The sequence below is a fragment of the Chiloscyllium punctatum genome, chromosome 21 (assembly GCF_047496795.1).
Source record: "Chiloscyllium punctatum isolate Juve2018m chromosome 21, sChiPun1.3, whole genome shotgun sequence".
Taxonomy (NCBI): Eukaryota; Metazoa; Chordata; class Chondrichthyes; order Orectolobiformes; family Hemiscylliidae; genus Chiloscyllium; species Chiloscyllium punctatum.
In genome coordinates this window covers 17,230,743-17,250,810 of record NC_092759.1, presented here as the reverse complement: position 1 = coordinate 17,250,810, position 20,068 = coordinate 17,230,743, and the positions used below count along the sequence as shown (strand labels likewise).

The following is a 20,068-nucleotide window of genomic DNA, read 5'->3' as shown; positions in this document are numbered from 1 at the left end:
GGTCTTCACATAGCACTGACTCTTTATTTAAGCACCAACCACGGCTCCATCTCTCAAGTATTTTACAAGTAATTTGGCCAGGCAGCTCAAACTCTTTCCTCCCTGTCTCAGAGAGATTTACAGGCTAGGAGTATGGATTAAGTTAAGCAGCATACTTGAAAAAGGGCACTACACTGGTGCTGGGTCAACCATCTTTGTAGTAAGAGTCAGCAAACCACCAATCTTTGCATCAGCAGCTTTCTATATATTAAAAAAAGTACAAACCACTGAAATACAATATTGAGGAAAACCAGTCTACAATGGCAAGTGTCTCCCCCCATAGTTCAAGTCTCAGGGTGGACACACAAAGATACTACCATTTGATCTCAAATCTTTTAACAACCAAACTTTGAAGTCCCAATCTTTGAATTCTGTAACAAAAATAAAACCACCAGTTGTCAGCAGCAATCAAGTTCCTGAAATTTACACATTTTTCCTGCTTTGGAAACTTGACAGCCTCCAACTAACAAATACATTCAAATGCAGATATGACCCACAGACAAGACGCCCACTTCCAACATCACTTTTATAAGTGGAATTTTCTGCCCTGAGTATACACTTTTTTATATAAAGTCTAAAGAATTAAGAAATTTTACCATTCCTCTGATCTCGCAGAAAATGCAATGACTGATCAAAAGATCATTCCAAACAAAAAAAGGGGTTTAATGGGCTAACTTCAATCCCCAAGCTTTGAGATAAACTAGAAACAGTTAATCGCCACAAATATACAGAACAGTATTTGTAGCATTATAACCGCAATGTGTTAATATTTTTAGGTTTTTCTACAGTGGAGCAGTTACCAACTCCTGTCTATTTAAGCAGGGATTCTTCCAGCACAACAATATCCACCAATTAATTACTCAAGTATGACATTTGTATCAGCACAAATTGAGTTGGGTATATGATATAAATACTACATTATATTCACGATACCATTCATCACACACGCAAACTATTTCACGCCATCTCCAGCTGCACTGAGTCTTGAGATTCACTTGTAGAATCCATGATTAAATCTTCAATGACTAAATTAAAATTCATCTGTTTAACTGCCAAATGCATCCTTCAAAATATTTTAGTTCAATAAATTTAAACAAATGGAAGATCCTGCTAAGTTGCGTGTAAAGCACCTATGACGACAAATATGCACGAATAAATACCAGACAGGATTACATGTGTGGAAAAGTCCCATGAAACATACACCAGTAACTGTAGTATAATACAAATTGCTGCACAGAAATGAGCCGACACTATCCTTGTTCACCTAATATGAGGGTATATGCGCCACCATAACTAAGCATCCTAGAAGCAAACAAAAATATTTTAAAACTCCAGATCCAGAATAAAGATTTGAAATACAATGTATAAAAACATTATCTCCCATTGTTTGCAACTCCCTTGTTAGCCCTTAATTCAAATAAGCAGAATTCAGGAGTGTGCAACTCAATTGATGTATGCTGTCCATTACTCTCTGGGGTTAAATCTATACATTTTAACTTTTGATAACTGGTCACTAATTTTAATTTGTTTCTAATCAGGTTTCACTTATATAAACTGAAATGTGAAATGCTGTTATAAAGCTTTCCAAATGTCTTGTACAACTCCCTTAACATTTTCATAACTGCGCAATTTTATCCAATACATTACAGTACTTGGTGTTGGAAGCAAAATCATACCAAGACTTGGTGTTTATCCATGCATATTTAACTTTTTACGTAAGGGATTAAATAATGGCGCTGTCTTAATTTGCATCACATTCATACAGGTTTATATAATACGTAAAAAGAGCTATTAAGCAGCCTGAGCTTAAGCAACAAAAATCTGTAACTTGCTAGAAATTTAGTGCAATTGCACTCTCATACAAGTATGTTTCAGAGGTGATCACGATCCACTCAAATTTGTCAGATTAATATTCCTCCAATTATTAGTTGGACCACAATTATTCGGGCAGGAAAACGTGTCATGAAACAGCCTATAATGTTTCAAACCAAATTCATCCTCCGAAAAGACTTGAAAAGAGAATTTTTACTCCGCAAATAGTCTGTCCAATTTTCAAATGGAATCCTTGTACTTCGCGTTTTAAAATTAAAAAAAAAGGAACAAACAAACTTAAATGATTCCAAATTCAAAATTTATCGCGTCGTTTGAAAGATGACAAAGTTAAAAAGATAACGAATGCATGGATGCCAAGAAAAGTACGGACATAAATGTTCTCAGTGACCAACTAAAGAGCTGGCGCACAGAACTGCAGCTTGGAAAAACTGGGTTGACACATTTCGAAGATTACTTCAAAACATATCCTACATTTACGGTCCATGCTGCCACGTCCTTACTGTACAGGATAAAACATTGCTAAAACTCGTTTTATGCACTCATCTTACCATAAAGTAACAAACTCTGACAAGAGTGACTCGACTGCACCGAATTCTGCAGTGCAATCCAAAAGTAACGCAAAGTTATTTTTTTAAAAAAAACGAAAAGAGTTGTTCGCATCTCGACACCGGCACTCGTTTGTAAGATAAATTTACTATCATCTGCAAAACCTTTATGTACAATTATCTTTCTTCAATTGAAAATCAGACTGAAAATACCCCAAATTTAAAATTTATCCCATCTAAAACACTCTGACCAAGGAGGTTTCAGTACGAAATAAGAAAAGCTTTCAAGGAAACAAAAGTAGAATTAGGATGAAGATGGAGGGGGACGAAAAAGATGAATTTCTGTAAAAACAGATCATTATTAACTTTAAAACGGTCATCGGCGAAGAAGGGGGGGGGGGGTTGTTCGTTTGGGAAACGATGGAAGGTGGGGAGGGGTGGAGGGGGGGGAAAGAGACACACATGTCCACATGCACACACGCGCGAGGGGAAGAAGAGGAGAGAGGGGAAAAAAAATCATTAAAAAATATTCAGTGAAAAATCCTCTCACTCACCTCCTCCCTCCGCTTGAAAATGGCGCCGAAACCGCCAGCCAACCGTTAGAGCCGCGCCAGGCACCATGGGAGGAGGGAGGAGGGCGGAGGGGGCGGGTGAGGGGGAGAAAGATGCAGCCGCAGCAGCCACAACTAAACCATACAACCTTTTAATTAATTAATCCCCCCTCCACTTCACCACCCCCAAACCGAAAAAAAAAGATCCTTCTCAGGATCGCGGGATGATAATGTCCCACCGTCTGTTTATTGTTTGCAATATTTTTCTTTGTTTAATCTATATATATTCTCTCTCTCTCTCTTTCCCCCCCAACCACTTCAAAATTTAATTCGAAAACTTGGGTCAATCTGGAAAATGGCGCCGAGAAAAAACGGACAACCAACGGCCATTCGGCGCGCGCAAGCGCGCGGTGGGGATTGGACATCCACCTCCCCTTCGTGGCCTGTTATATAAAAAAACATTATCCTACGCTAAAGGTGTTCACCCATCTTGAAAAGTTTATTTCTTTTGTAAAGGAACGTTTAAACTTCAATTTTATTTCATCGACTTTTAAGTATTTTACCTACTTATCCATTCTCTTCAAACAGTTGGTATTTAGAAGTCAACCCTATTCTCTTCCATTAACTTTTAAATCACATGAGAAACTTTATATATGTATACACCAAAACTCCAAAATGATGGTGATAAACAAAAATAGTCAACCTTTTCCTTCATTAGCTTTATGGAACATTTTTCTAAATGTTTGAGCTAAAGATGCTGTACAAGTAACAAAAGCCTCTTTTTAAATAAAATTTAATTACATAAAACCTTCATTCTAATTGTGATATAGAAAAATCGCACACATCTTTCCATTACCTATAAATTGCATGAATTATTATATTAAAAATACTCATCAAATAATGGTGAATCTCAAGCAGTTAACAGGATTTTTTTTCCCATGGAAACAGATCCTTTGGTCCAACCAGTCCACCCTGACCGTGTTCCCAAATTAAACTAGTCCCACCTGCCTGCACATGGCCCTACAAACCTGTCCTTTTTGTGAACTTTTCCAAATGTATTTTAAATGTAACTGCACCTGCATCCACCACTTTCCCTGGTAGTTCCTTTCACACACAAATCATTCCCTTATAAAAAAATTTAACTATTTCCCATTTTAAAATATGTTCAATCCGAACAAAATTATAAATCAATAGATTTAAAAGCTTTAAAAAAGAATTCCACTTCTACAGCATCTTTCATGACCACAGGATGTCCACCGTGTTTTACACCTAATGAATTGGTGTACTTTTTTTGGAGAAATACAATTGTAGATATTTCTGAATCAGTCTTTTCAGAGACACTGTTACATGCATATGGAGCAGGTGGGACTTGAATCTGGAACTCTTGGCTCGAAAGTAGGTTACAACAGCACTGAGAAAAACAGCCTTAATGTACTGGGTGGTTTACTATAATCGTATTACCTTGATCTTCACTGTGGCTATTAAGGATGCATCATTTAGAACATAATACTAGAGGGGAGCAATTGAAAAGGTGTGGATTTTCAGAGCTATAAGACAGTCAGCTACTGAAAGAAAGTTTCTTCTTTGTAAAAAACCTGCAGTTTTGAATTACTGGATAGTCAAAATGGCTGTGCATCTTCCACTCTGCTGCAGTGGAAATGAAAGGAGATACGAGTCAGAACTTGATATTATTCCATGCTATAGCAAAACTATGAAATAGCTGCAGATAAAAAAGACTGAGTAAAAAGTAGCAACATGCTATCCTGCTGGGGAAAGAGTGCTAAAAGTTTGAAGACAATCTTTGAACTCCATATTAATACTGCATATGAACAATGTGATCAACATCAGAACTTGGCGGGAAATTGATCAACGCGTGACCACATTAATACATTTAGATGTATTTGGACAACTGAAGGATATCATCAAAAATAACACGGTTTAAGGAAAATGAATCCTGCTGTAAGAGCACATTTGTTGAAAGAGAATAAATTTACTCTCAAAGAAGCTATGGATATTCAGAAGCTCTGATATTGTCAATCATCAATTTAATTGTATTAATGGAAGAACAGATAAGGCTTGATGATATACCGAGAAACAGTCTGGACCAAATAAATTTCAAACAAAGAAGCAATGTTAAATACCAGCCAAAAGATAAAGGCCAGATGACATATTGTGAATATTCAGTAGAACATCACATAAAAGGAAGCATGTCCAATGGGCTCCAACTGCAAGACGCTGAATCATTTCGTATGCAAATATTTACAGAGAAAGAAGCAAAACAAGCCTTCCAAGATGGCTGCTGGAGAGATGTCAACCATCGATACTGACATATTTTAACGCCATACAACTGATTGGTATTGTCAAGTCTAAAGGTTGCTTATGGTTGGAGAGTGCAGAAGTGAGTTAAATGTTTGTGAAGTGTCAGATAGATACCAGTGCTGTTTGTACAATGCGAGCTTCTCAGATGTGTTGTGGAACAATACTGAAGACAAAAGGACATATTAAGTGGAAACACTAAATATCTCATAGTATACAGGGATAAGTAGCCACTTGGATACAGAACGTTCTCAAAGGTAGAAGACAGAGGGTGGTGGAGGGTTGTTTTTCAGACTGGAGGCCTGTGACCAGTGGAGTGCCACAAGGATTGGTGCTGGGTCCACTACTTTTCATCATTTATATAAATGATGTGGATATGAGCATAAGAGGTATATTTAGTAAGTTTGCAGATGACAGCAAAATTGGAAGTGTAGTGGACAGTGAAGAAGGTTACTTCAGTTGACAACAGGATCTTGATCAGATGGGCCAATGGGCTGAGATGTGGCAGATGGAGTTTAATTTAGATAAATGTGAGGTGTTGCATTTTGGGAAAGCAAATCTTAGCAGGACTTATACACTCAATGGTAAGGTCCTGGGGAGTGTTGCTGAACAGAGACACCTTGGAGTGCAGGTTCATAGCTCCTTGAAAGGTAGATAGGATAGTGAAGAAGGCGTTTGATATGCTTTCCTTTATCAGTCAGAGTTGGGAGGTCATGTTGCGGCTGTACAGGATATTGGTTAGGCCACTGTTGGAAAATTGCGTGCAATCCTGGTCTCCTTCCTATCCGAACGATGTTGTGAAACTTGAAAGGGTTCAGAAAAGATTTACAAGGATATTGCCAGGATTGGAGGAGTTGAGCTCTAGGGAGCGGTTGAATAGGCTGGTGCTGTTTTCCCTGGAGCATTGGAGGCTGAGAAGTGACCATATAGAGGTTTATAAAAACATGAGCAGCATGGATAGGATAAATAGACAAAGTCCTTTCCCTGGGTGGGGGAGTTCAGAACTAGAGGGCATAGGTTTAGAGTGAGAGGGGAAAGAGATAAAAGAGACCTAAGGGGCATCTTTTTCACACAGAGGGTGGTGCGTGTATGGAATGAGCTGCCAGAGAAAGTGGTGGAGGCAAGTACGATTGCAACCTTTAAAAGGCATGTGGATGGGTATATGAATAGGAAGGGTTTGGAGGGATATGGACCAGGTGCTGGCAGGTGGGACTAGGATGGATTGGGTTAGGTTATCTGGTCGGCATGGACCAAAGGGTCTGTTTCCATGCTGTACATCTCTATGACTCTATGAACATCTGGAATTACAGATAGCAGACTTTACTCAACATAATTGAAAGAAGTCTAATGTCTAGACTCATAATCCAAAATGTGCCAGAACAGATTTACAGTGGTTACTAAGTCATTGACCACTGAATAGATCCTAGATGACTACCTATATGTTTTTAACAGGTTTCTGATGTCTTCCTGATAAGTATTATCCTGATGTAGATAAAAATGTAAGAACAACTCTGGGAGTTGGGATGTCATGTTGAGGTCCTACAGGACATTGATGAGGCCTCTTCTGGAGTGCAATATTAAATTCTGGATACCCTATTATGGATATTATTAAACTGGAGAAAATTCAGAAAAGATTTAGCAGAATGTTGCCGGGAATGGAAAGTTTGATAAATTATAAAAATAAACTGGAATGTCAAAGGTCTTTTCCCTACAGTCTGGGAGTTCAAAACCAGGACATATTTTCAAGTTGAGAGGAGAAAATTTTAAAAAGGGCATATGGGGCAACTTTTTTTTTAAACACAGAGTTGTCCATATGTGAAATGAACTGCCAGAGAATGTGGTGGATGCAAGTACAGTTACAATTAAAAGACATTTGAGAAGATTTGGAGGGACACAGGCCAAACACAGGCAGATTGGACTTGTTTAGTTTGGGAACATGGGTGTGGAATAGTTGGACCGAAGGGTCTGTTTACATGCTGTATGACTCTACAATTCTATGACTATGCCTCTATTGTCAAGGAGAGTTGCAGCTGACCTTTAATCCACCTTGAAAGACAAAAGAGCTGGAAAAGGAAATAATCCAAAATGAAACAATTACTATGAACTGAATTAGCAGCATGGTAGCAATAAACAGAAAAGAAGGAGTATGCGCAGATTCAAACGATCTCAATAAAGGTTTATAGACATCGGACTACCACATGCTAACCACTGAAGAAATTTTGGTGCAACTTGCCAAAGCAAAAGAATTTCCCATCCTCAATGTAAAGGATAAAGTTAAAAATCACACAACACCAGGTTATAGTCCAACAGGTTTATTTAGAAGTACTGGCTTTCAGAACGCTGCTCTTTCATCAGGTAAGTTGTGGGCCAGGATCATAAGACACAGAATCTATAGCAAAAGGTCCCAGTGTCATGCAATTAAAACAATATATTGAACAAACCTAGATTGCTGTTAAGTCTTTCATCTTTTAGAATGGATAGTAAGTTTTGGTTCATTAATATGTAAATCCCAGAACCTTTTTAAAAAAAAGTGACATCTCAGCTCAGACAACATATTAAAGGTGTGAGGTTAGAGTCTGTCTGTATCTCAGCCTTGAGTCAGATAGGTTCTATTTCCAAAGTAGAAATTTATAAAATGTTTCATGGATTGACTGCCTGCATTGACTGTCTGCAGGTTGTGTGCTTTTTGAGAAAAAATATAATGTACCTGCAAATGCAAATTCGCCTTGTGTGTGTGCGCGCATATGAGGGGTGGGGGAAGAGAGAGAGAGAGAGAGAGAGAGAGCGCGCGCCTGCATGTGTGTGCATGCGAGTGTGCGTGAGAGAGTTTTTTTAATATAAAACCTTAAGTTATCTCAAGAAGGTGACTTCCAAGAAGTTCTCGGGATTTACATATTAATGAACCAAAACCTGCAACCCACTCTAAAAGATGGAAGACTTAACAGCAAACTAGGTTTGTTCAATATATCATTTTAATTGAATGACACTGTGATCTTTTGCTTTAAATTCTGTGCCTTATGATCATGCCCCACTAATTACCTGACAAATGAGCAGCGTTCTGAAAGCTAGTACTTCCAAGTAAACCTGTTGGACTATAAGCTGGTGTTGTGTGATTTTTTAACTTTGTCCACCCCAGTCCCACACTGGCACCACCACATCAATGTAAAGGATGCTTAGTACCAAGTAATGTTTGATGAAAACAGCAGTTTTCTAACTACATTCTATAAATTTACATGATTGATCATGCCATTTTGTATCTTCACTAGTCCAGAAGAGTATCAGCACAGACAGCACAATATAGTCAGTCAGTGATCCTCATGGAGTGAAAGCTAGTGGGATTGATCTGCTAGTGTATCGACATGGAGACACAATTGAAAGGCTATAGTCTGAATCTGCTGTGGTTGCAAGATAGAACTCAGCAGGTAAACCTGAAGCTGAGCAAGAGAAAGCTGGAATTTGAAACGCCTAAAGTCAAGTACATAGGTCACATCCTAACATCAAAAGGATTCTGCATGGATCTTGAGTAGGTGACAGATGTATCTGGGACGCAGATACCAATAGATGTGAAAGCAGTGCAATAATTTGTTGGATTTGTGAACTGTTTAGCAAAGATCTTGCCTAATTATCATCACAGTATGAATATCAGTGCAAGCTCTCTGCTCAAGACATGCAGTGGTATTGGTAGAACAGGCAGCTTTTACTAGGTTCAAACAACTAATGACAACAATACCACGCTGAGTTCAGAAACACACCTACTGAAGGCATGAAAAATAGTTCAGTCCAAACACTACCATAGATGAATCATAGAATTCCTATAGTGAGGAAACAGGCCATTCAACCTGAGTCCACACCAACTCTCTAAAGAGCCCGATCCTTGCAACTCTGTACCTCCCACGGCTTATCCACCTAACCTACATATCCCTGGACATTATGGACAATTTAGCATGGTCAATCTACCCTAAGCTGCACATCTTTGGACTGTGGGAGGAAACAAGAGCAGCCAGAGGAAACCCATCCAGACATGGAAGAATGTGCAAACTCCACACAGCCTGATGCTGAAATTGAACCCAGCTCACTGTTGCTGTGAGGCAGCAGTGCTAACCACTGAGCCCCAAATGTTACACCACACCCAAATTACTCTTTCAATAGAGAAAAGAACTACTGAAGTCAAAAGCAGTATTGGACATTATATCTTGATTAAGGTTACACATGAGAGAAAACCAAATTTCAATTTGATAAAATAGCTAAGTCATTGCTCCAGCTGATCATTAGAAAATCAGAGGGCAAATGTTCAAGGGTCCCAACAAAAGTCAGTCCACATAGCAACCTGTAACATGTCTTGAGCAGTTGTCATCTTGATTGTATGTAGCGAACGTGAACCACCACATCTGCCAGTGATCGAAGACACCTACGTACAATTGGAAAAGCTGTTCAATTACTGCAGACAGTTGATCAGAAATATATGATCTCACACATACACGACATAGAACGACCATCAATCCCAGAGGTCCACTGGTCACCAACAGAAATGGATCAGCACCAACAATCACAATGACAATAGCACTCGCCATGGGAATTAAATTCCTTCGGAATGAGCAGATAGCGGATGAACAGCCAATGGAACCTGCACACGCGCATCAGATGTTCACAATTAAGACTACATTTACGATGCATGCGTAAAGACTGACAGAAATAGAACTGCCTAGAGTTAACAGTTAAAAATCACACAACACCAGGTTATAGTTCAACAGGTTTAATTGGAAGCACTAGCTTTCGGAGCGCTGCTCCATCAGGGGGTTGTGGAGTACACAATTGTAAGACACAGAATTTATAGCAAAAGTTTACGGTGTGATGTAACTGAAATTATACATTGAAAAATACCTTGATTGTTTGTTGAGTCTTTCATCTGTTCATCTGTTAACAGAACTCTAATTAATTGTAAGTTTCTTTGTATCATGTACACTGGGTAACTTAATTGATTTATTACTGGCATGTGTACCAAGGTACATTAAAAAGTGTTGTTCTTACATGCATTTCAGGCAGATCAAACTACACAAGAGCATCAGAATAACAGAACAGAGTACAGGATACAATGTTACTGCTGCCAAGAGAGTACAGAGAGATCAACATTAACATTTAAGAGGTCCATTCAAAAGTCGGATAACAGTGGGGAAGAAGCTGTTCTTGAATCTTTTCATACTGTATTCAAACCTCTGTATCTTCTGCCCAACAGAAGAGAGTTGAAGAGAGGTGGGTGCTTTCCCAATGCAGCCAGAAATACAGACATAGTTAGTGGTTGGGAGGCTAGTTTGCGAGATGGACTGGGCTGTGTTCACAACTCTCTGTAGTTTCTTACGGTCTTGAGAATACCAAGCTGTGATGCATCCGGATAGGATGCTTTCTATGGTGCATCCATAAAAGTTGGTAAAAGTTCTTGTGAACATGCTGAATTTCCTCAGCCTTCTGAGGAAATAAAAACATCGTTATGCTTTCTTGACCAGAGTGTTAATGTGGGTGGACGATGACAGATCATTGGTGATAGTCTTTTCAAAGAAATTGTGCTCTCGACAATCTCCACCTCAGCCCTACTGATGCAGACAGGGGCATGCCCTCCACTCTGCTTCCTGAAGTCAATGACCAGCTCTTTCATTTTGCTGACATTGATGGAGAGATTGTTGTCTTTACTCCATACAGCTAAGCACTGTATCTCCTTCCTGTACTCCATCTCGTCGCTGTTTGAGATCTGACCCAAACCAGTGGTGTCATCTGCAAACCCATACATGGAGTTGCTGTGGAATTTAGCCACACGATCGTGTGTGTATAGGAGGGGACTGAGTATACAACTTTGCAAGGCACCGGTGATGAGGATTATTGTGGAGGTGGTGTTGACTGTCCTTACTGACTGCAATCTGTTGGTCAGCAAGTCCAGAATCCAGTTACAGAGGAGAGAGTGGAGACCTAGGCTCTGGAGCTTAGAAATAAGTTTCTTTGGAATTATGGTGTTGACTACAGCTCTGCCCTGAATAAACAGGAGCCTAACATAGATATCCTTGTTGTATAGATGTTTCAGAGAGGAGTGTAAGGCCAGGGAGGTGGCATCTGCCATGGACCTGGTGTATTGTTAGGCGAATTGCAAGCAAGCAAAGCCGTCTGAGAGGATAGACTTGACATGAGCCATGACCAACCTCTAGAAGCACTTCGTAACGTTGGGTGTCAGAGCCATTAGGCAGTAGTCATTGAGACACGCTGCATGGTCTTTGGCACTGACATGATGGGGGCCTTCTTGAAGCATGTGGGGTCTTCAGATCATAGTAAGGAGGTTGAGGATGTGTGCAAGCATTCCCGCCAGTTGGCCTGTTCAGGATCAGAGCGCACGGCCGGAGACTCCATCCAGGCCTATTACTTTCTGTTGATTCACCCTTGAGAGAGCCAATCTAACGTCTGCAGCAGTGACTATGGGGACAGGTGACATCGATTCACTGTCCTTCGATTCAAAGTGAGCATAGACTGCATTGAGCTCATCAGTTACCAATGTACTGTTGCTCGTGATTCTGTTCAACTTCACTTAACCACAAGTGATAATGCTCATAATTTTGTGATTTTTTTTTAAAATGAAGGGTGGATGTTTCTAATATCTTAATCAGTAGCTGTGACCTGTATCTCCAAACAAAAGGCATTTACAGCCATCTGTGGCAGACATTAAAACACTCATCATTTGGAACAATTCTTGTTGTATTAAGGAAACACTGCAAATTTCTACAGACAGCAATATGATAATGAGTGTCTAATGCTGATTGAGAAATAAATAACAACCTAGGACAATAACCTTTGTAAAATAATGCTCCCTGAACAATTGGATGGAGCTTAACTTATCTCAAAATAAAACAGCATTTCAAACAATGCAGCATTTCCTCAGCACTGTCACCAGAGCTGAGTTTTGTGCTTAAATCTTGGCATAGAATTTGAATCCACAACCTCCTAAATGTAAAGGCAAATATTCTAGCAACTGAACCATAGCTAAAAAAGTCAACTGCTTTTTACTTTGGTTATCTTTCAATCTCAAAAATCGCTAAGTATTATACTATTTTCCTCCTTTTTAGTCACAAACCGGCCATTTTAAATGTTTAATTTTTCCTTAAATACTTATTTTGTCCACAAACTTCAAACATAATTAATAATTTATGCCTATGTCTTCAAGATGGCCCATTTTCAAGTATATTTGTGGGAGGGGAACAAGAGATTGAAAATTGTTTTTTTTTGCTATACGGAAATTGCAGCTGTTGACAGCATTTAAATTTAAACAAATTAAAGTGTTCAAGTATTAATATAGTGACCAAATAAAACCAGGTGCAGATGCTGTCTTGATCAAAATAAGCAAGTCTACAAACTTGGGAGCAAAAAGGGAACTAACATTTTTATTCTGTCTCCAGTGAAAGTAACCAATAATAAGCTATTTAGTCACTCAGAAGAATAAATATACCATTTATATTTGAAAGTCATGTGTTGCAAGAACATCAATATATTAATTTCTCAACTTCCATTGGTTCACTTGCTTTTATATATAGGATCAATGAAACCTACGATATGACATGGCACAACCAATTGAGCCATGTCACAAACCCTAACCATTTGGTTAGGATGATTTAAAATAGCAAAAATGTAATTAGATATTTGTTCAAAATGGGTTCCTGATTACACAAGAAAAAATTCTACACCGGGCAGTAATCCCATTTAAACATAGAGTTCTTGATACTGATCTAACACATCCTATTCTTATCTGTTAGGCAGGGTTTCCTGATTGAGGTAGATTAGTTCCAATTAGGGAACTAATTCTAGGAAGCCCACCTGGCTGACCTTATTATAAATCACTGCATCCCTCCTCCTTTTAATGCAAGGACTTGACTGGGTTGCTTTTATTTGCAGCTCTTCCTGGGGTGTTTCAGCACCGGGTCAGGTTCCTCCAATTCTGCCTTTGAAATGGCTGGCATTCAATGTACAGTAGCTCACCTCTTGCAAAACATCTGGGAAGAAATTCATTCACCTCTTCAGGCAGTAAATGCATTGAGGCAGCAACATCTGCCTGTCCATCTCATATTTCGAAGTATCTTCGATGCTTGTCAGAAAGGGAGAACCCACAGGTTCCGGAACACTTGGAAAGGTAGTCAAGAAGCTCGGCACATTTTGTTCCTGCACCATTTGCGAGTTTGCAGTTTCATATAGTCCTGAACAAGCATGTGGACCATCACACCTACCTGAACTTTATACATCACTGGACCTGACCTTGCATCAACCATGCCTCTTACCTGTGCAGGGCCATTCCCATGGTTCCTGCATCAAACATCATCCTCTGAAATAAACTCTCTCTTTGGTTTTGGAGTCTTGTGTCTTGATGTTCCTTATGCCATTTCCAACAGAGACTCTTTTTAAAGAGTTAATGAAAAGGTGCCAGGATGGAGGTCAGGTTACATATGAACTTTCTGTAATAATTCACCAGCCCAAGGGAAGACTTAAGTTCTGGTACAAATATGGTCGCTGCAGCACTTTTGATCACTCGCATTTGATCTTCCCTTGGGTGCAATCCAGTCTTGTTGACACTGTAGCCCAAATGGGTCGCTTGGAACACACATTTTTTTCCTTCTACTTTCCAAGGCTTACATCCATCTGGCAGAAACATCTAAGGAAAATGTCCAAGTTCTCTAAGTGCTCCTTACTGGTCTTCTGTTATTAGCAAGTCATCTTGCTAACTGGCCACCTGGAGTAGACCTTGCAAAATGTTCTCCATCATCTGCTGAAGAATTGCATAGGCTGGTGATACCCTAAATAGCAGTCTCATGTATTAATCCTCACCTAACCATAATTGCAAGTGCACAAGGCTCATCTCCACAGTCATGAAGGACAGCGTCCTTGTTAGCTTTGTGTACAAATCCTCTATGCTAGGGATTGGGTATATATGCAGCTGTGAAATGCAGTTTATGGTTTGCCTAAAATCCCCACAAAGGCAAATGGACCAGTCAGACTTTACAGTTGGTATGAACAGTGCTGCCCATTCTGCAAACTGGACTGGTTTGATGATTTCTTCTCTTTCCAGCCCTCTGATTTCTGCCTCTCCTTCTGCCCAAAAGGCAAATGGCACTGGGCAGGTCTTGCAGAATCGTGGAATTGCTTCCTGGTCAACATGCAAGGGACTCCTTTGATAGTCCCTGGACCTTCTTGAAAATATCCAGGTATTTAATTAGGACTTCACTCAGACAGCCATTTTCTCATTGAAAAATGCTAAGCCAATCAAGGTCAATCTTTCTCGAGCAATTTCACCCCATCGAGCTCGGGCCTGAGCCTTTTACTACAATCAGTGGGAACTGAACCAGCAGCTTCTCACAATAGATCGGAACCAAAGTTGAACCCTTAATCTGTGAAGGTTCCCTGGTATAGGTTCTCAGTGCAGCAGTGGTTTTGCTCGAACTTAAGGGTTGGAGTCCAGACCAAATTATAATGAAGATTGTTCTATTCTCACTGAAACAGCCGCACTGCTATCAATCTCCATTAGAACTGGGTGACTGTTTAGCCAGATATTTATTGTATCTGATTTGGATGTTGCTAAGCAAGTTAACTGTTGCAAACCAGATGTTGCGGACTTTGCAGGGTGTCCACTTTCCTCGATACTGGCTTATGAGTTCTCACACTTAGATCTAGTGGGACCCTTTTGCTGTCTCTAGTCTGCATACAAGCAGCAACCACAATGGCTCGTCAGTCTGGATCCTGAGTGAGATTATGCAATTGCCTTAATTCAAGCTCACGTGCAACTGGCGACGGTGTCAACTTCCATCATAATACCCTGCGATTCATATGCTCCGCTTGCCACATTTTACAACGATAATGCCAGTTGTGGTGCCTGTTTGAGTCCAGTTAGGCTTCAACTGGTCCACGCTTTTGCATAACTATATCATTAAGCTCACATGCCAAAAGATCTCTCAGCATCTCATTAAGGGTTAAATCAAAGTCACATGCCTCTGCCAATCATCTTAATCTCGTCAAAAATCCGAATACGAAATCCCTTGCTTCTCAAATTGCTGACTAAAACCATTAGTGTCTCAGAATTCCAGGTGGCTTGGGGTCGTAACATTCCTTAACTAAATTGGTCAGCTCTTGAAAGGTTTTAGTATCTGGTGCCTCAGGGGAAGTTAGACTCCTGATAACCGAAAAAGCTGCGGGTCCACAAGCTGTCAGCAGAATTACTTTTTATCTGCCCTAATGTCATTTGCCTTGAGAAAAAAGATGCATTCTTTCCCCATACTGGGTCCAGTCTCTGACAGCAGGAATGAACAAGTCATGGTGCTCAAATAATGGCACGATGCCAAAAATACTCACCCCAACTCAAAGATGACTATTGAAAGGGGATTTCTTCAGGAATGTGCTTTTCTCTCACTGCCACTGAAATAACTCCACAGAGTCAGGTATCCCATTACCAAGTCACCCTTTATTTTCATGTGGACAGCCTTTGACACTGATCCTGCTCCCAGTATAAAGAGGATGTTGTCACTCTTGTTCTTTTTTTCTTCGGACACTGCTGTACCTTTCTGTCAGCCAGAGCTCCCTGATTGGAGAAGATTAACTGCCCAAATCAGGGAACCCATATGGACGGCACGGTGGCTCACAGCGCCAGGGACCCGGATTACATTCCCACCTTGAGCGACTGTTTGTGTGGAGTTTTCACATTCTCTCTGTGTCTGCATGGGTTTCCTCCCACAATGCAAAGATGACCAGGTCAGGTAAAGTTGCCATGCTAAATTGCCCATAGTGTCAGGTGCATTAGTCAGGGGGTAAATATAGGGTAGGGGAATGGGTCTGGGTAGATTGCTCTTCAGAGAGTCAGTGTGAACTTGTTGGGCTGAAGGGCCTGTTTCCATACTGTAGGGAATCTAATTTACTATTCTATGAGGTCCACCTGGCTGACCCCATTACAATCACTGCAACACACAGAATGGCTCCAGTTGTAAAGCCACCTTCACATGTGCTTCTGTCAGAACTAAAGGAGGTTATTCAATGCCTCATATCTTTCCCACCATTCAACTGGATCATAGCTGATCTAGATCCTAGCTCCACTTTCCATACTTTGTTCCATAACCCTTAAAACATCCTTACTGTAACAAAAACATCTACCAACTCAGTTTGATATTTTCAATTGATCCCCAACCTAAAAAGCTTTTGAAAATTAGAGTTTAGATTTTCACTATCCTATGTGACAAGTGCTTCAAACAATGTCATGAGGAGCAAAAGGCAATTCAGCCCTTCTTGCCTGCTCCCACCATTCAATATGATGATGGCTGATCTCATCTCAGCCTCAACTTTAGTTTCCTGCCCCTCTTTCCATAACCCTTCAACCCATTACTAATTAAAAATCTGTTTATCTCCTCAAATTTACTTAATCTCCCGGCATCCACACAATCTGGGGTACTGAATTCCATAGATGCACAACCCTTAGGAGAAGTAATTTCTCCTCATCTGTTTTAAAATCTACTATCCCTTATCCTAAAACTATGAATTCTCATTCTAAATTGCCCAAGAGAAAACATCCTGTGTCTCCTTTGTCAGTGCCCTTTAGTATCATGAATACAATTAAATCTTTCAGTCTTCTAAATGCTGAGAAGATAGGCCTAAACTGCTCAATCTCTCTTCATATGACAAACCTCCAATTTCTGGAATTAACATAGTGAGTCTCCTGTGAACTGCTTCCAATGCAACTCAGCCCTCCTGAACATTACTCCAGGTCCGATCTCACTAATGCCTTTGTATTGCTATTTCTTTAGCCATAAATGCCAAAAAAAATGCCAATTCCATTTGCCTTCCTTATTACCTGCTGTAACTCCATTATAACTTTGTGATTCATGCAAAGGACACCAAGATTCCACTGTCCTGAAACACTCAAGTTTCTCTTCATTTACTTTCCATGTTACTTTCCTATTCCTCCAACAAAAATGGATAACTCCACACGTAACCACATTGAAGTCCATCTGCCAAATGTTGGCCCATTGACCTAACCCATCTATATCTATTTGTAAATTTCTTATTTCCTTACTGCAACTTACTTGCCAACCTATTTTATTGTTAGCTGCAAATTTGGTGATAGTACCTTCTGCATCCAGATCATTATTGTAAATTGTAATAGTTGGGGCCCCAAGGACTGAATTCTGTGGCACCCCACTGGTTACATCAAGCCAATTAGAAAAAGACTCATTTATCCTACTCTCTGCTTTATGTTGGTTAATCAATCAATCTTCTATTCAAGCTAATAAGTTACCCCAACCCCATATGATCTTATCTTATGCATTAACTGCTTATGCGGTGACTTATCAAATGCCTTCTGGAAATCCAGACATACAACATCTACAACATCCCCATCATCCAATTTGCTTATACATCTTCGAATAACTCTAGCAGATTAGTCAATTTACCCTTAAAAAAACCACACTGTTGGCATCAATCTGCATTGCAAACCTGCCATCCTTATTTGAGTAAGGATGTTAGATTAGCATTTTTGTAATTTACTAGAACCTTTTCCACATCAAGAAAATTTTGCAATATTGTAACTATAATGGATCCATATCTGTACCGCCAATTCCTTCAAGACCTGATGATCTACATCCTAGACCCTTGAGACTTGACTGCCTTTAATCCCAGCAGTTTGCTCAGTAATTTTTCACATAGTGAGTGATTACTCTGTTTCCCCTTTCTAGAACTTTTCTAGTAAAGTCAAAGTTTCACCAAATTGAAGGAAGAAAGCTAGGCCTAAAGAAAAATTCTGTAGAAGAAACAAGAAGAAAGGCTTACGTTTGGATAGCGTCTCTCACAACCTACAAGTCACTACTCTAACAACAGACACACAAGTTATTGAGGTAGAAACAGGGGAGGCAAGATATTTGTAGGGACAACATTGAGAATAATGGCCATCATAATAGCCCCAAAATCCATGAGTCCCCATGAGCAACACAACAGGAAATCTATTAAGAAAGCAGAGAAAACAACGATTTGCTGCTGGATGGTGAATAATTCTTTGGTTCTAACCATGACTCTCATATTCCAAAACGAGTATAATACATGAAATAGACATTATCCACAGACAAATTCACAAAGTGTCGCACTGGAAAAAACACAGGTCAGACAGCTTATGACCTATATGTTGACTCTCCTGCTCCTCGGATGCTGCCTAACCTGCTTTTTCCAGCACCATGTTTTTCGACTCCGACTCTCCAGTACCTACAGACCTCACTTTCTCCATTTAACCACAGACAAGACTAACAGGTATAGTCTCCTGGGTGCTCCCTTACCTTTTCCTGAAGTGTATAATATTGGCATCCTACAGTTTTTTCACAATTCCTGTTACCAATAAAATTTCTGTCACGGGAGAAGCTTGATTTTAGACTTTGGCAATGACAGGAGCATTACAATGTTAAACTATAAGAGTAGCACAAACTTCTTGCAAGCTCCTCTCCGAGCTGTATGAACTATAGATGGTATATGTAATGAATTTGGAAGGTACTAAGGAACGTTAGTGAGTTGCTGTAGCACAATTGTGCACGGTACACATTGCCACTACTGTGTATCAGTGGTGAAGAGGCTCCAATACTGTTGAACAGAGGGGAGATGGTTAGATTCCTCTTAGTTGAATTGCTGGGCACTAGTGGCTCAAATGTTACTTGCCACTAATCAATCCAAGCTGACATCAAACTGATATGGAATAAACAAGTTCAAATGTTTAGCTATAGGTAGTTTCAGAGGAGATAAAAGAATTTATGGAGGGAATTCCAATCGAGAAGACTTTTACATATCTCCCAAAGATAATCAGTTACCAAATCAAAGTTCACAGATTCAATGAAGGAGATTATATGGTCGACAGGATGTAAATTCCAAACAGACTTAACACAATGTTCTGAAGGTTCATATTCAGAATTATATGCGAGCGCTCTGGCAGATAAGGATAAGCAGAATCCAAAGATTCCACAAGAACAACTTGGGAGAGAACAGGGCCTCAAAGATCAATGAGGCTGTCTATGTGTTGAACCACAGATAGGTGAGATACTAAACAAATACTTTGCATGGGCATTTACTGTGAAGAAAGACATGGAAGCTAGGGAATTCAGGGAAATAAATAGTGATGTCTTGAAAACAGTCCACATTACAGGAGGTAGTGGTGCTGGAGGTCTTAAAACTTATAAAGATAAATACATCCCTGGGACCTGACCAAGTATATCCCAGGACATTGTGAGAAGCTAGGGAATAAATTGCGAGACGCCAAGCAGCGATATTTGTACAATCAACAGCCATGGGAGAAGTGTCAGAAGACTGAAGGGTGGCTAATCTTGTGCCTTTATTTAAGGATGGCTGCAAGGCAAAGCCAGGGAACTAAAGACCAGTGAGTCTGACTTCAGTGATGACTAAGTTGTTGGAGGGGATTCTGAGAGAAAGAATTTACATGCATTTCGAGAGACAAGGACTGACTATGGATAGTCAGCATGGCTTTATGTGTGGGAAATCGTGTCACACAAAATTGGCAGTTTTTTGAAGAGGTGATCAAGAAGATAAATGAAGGCAGAGCGTTAGATAGTGTTTACATGGACTTTAGCAAGGCCTTTGACAAGGTTCCGCATAGTAGGCTGGTTAGTAGGATTAGGTCACATGGGATCCAGGGAGACCTAGCCAATTGGATATAAAATTGGCTTGTCGGTATGAGACAAAGGGTGGTAGTAGAAGGTTATTTTTCAGACTGGAGGCATGTGACTCACAGTAAGC

General features: G+C 39.9%; 1 long non-coding RNA gene across 1 annotated transcript in view; it reads right to left on the bottom strand.

Annotated features, from left to right (window-relative positions):
• Positions 1 to 3,056, bottom strand: part of LOC140492609 (uncharacterized) — a 77,445-nt gene extending 74,389 nt beyond the window's left edge. Inside the window, exon 1 of the long non-coding RNA XR_011963586.1 lies at positions 2,972 to 3,056. This is a non-coding gene — a long non-coding RNA (uncharacterized lncRNA). The remainder of the gene's footprint in view (positions 1 to 2,971) is intronic.
• Between the last annotated feature and the right edge of the window lie 17,012 nt (positions 3,057 to 20,068).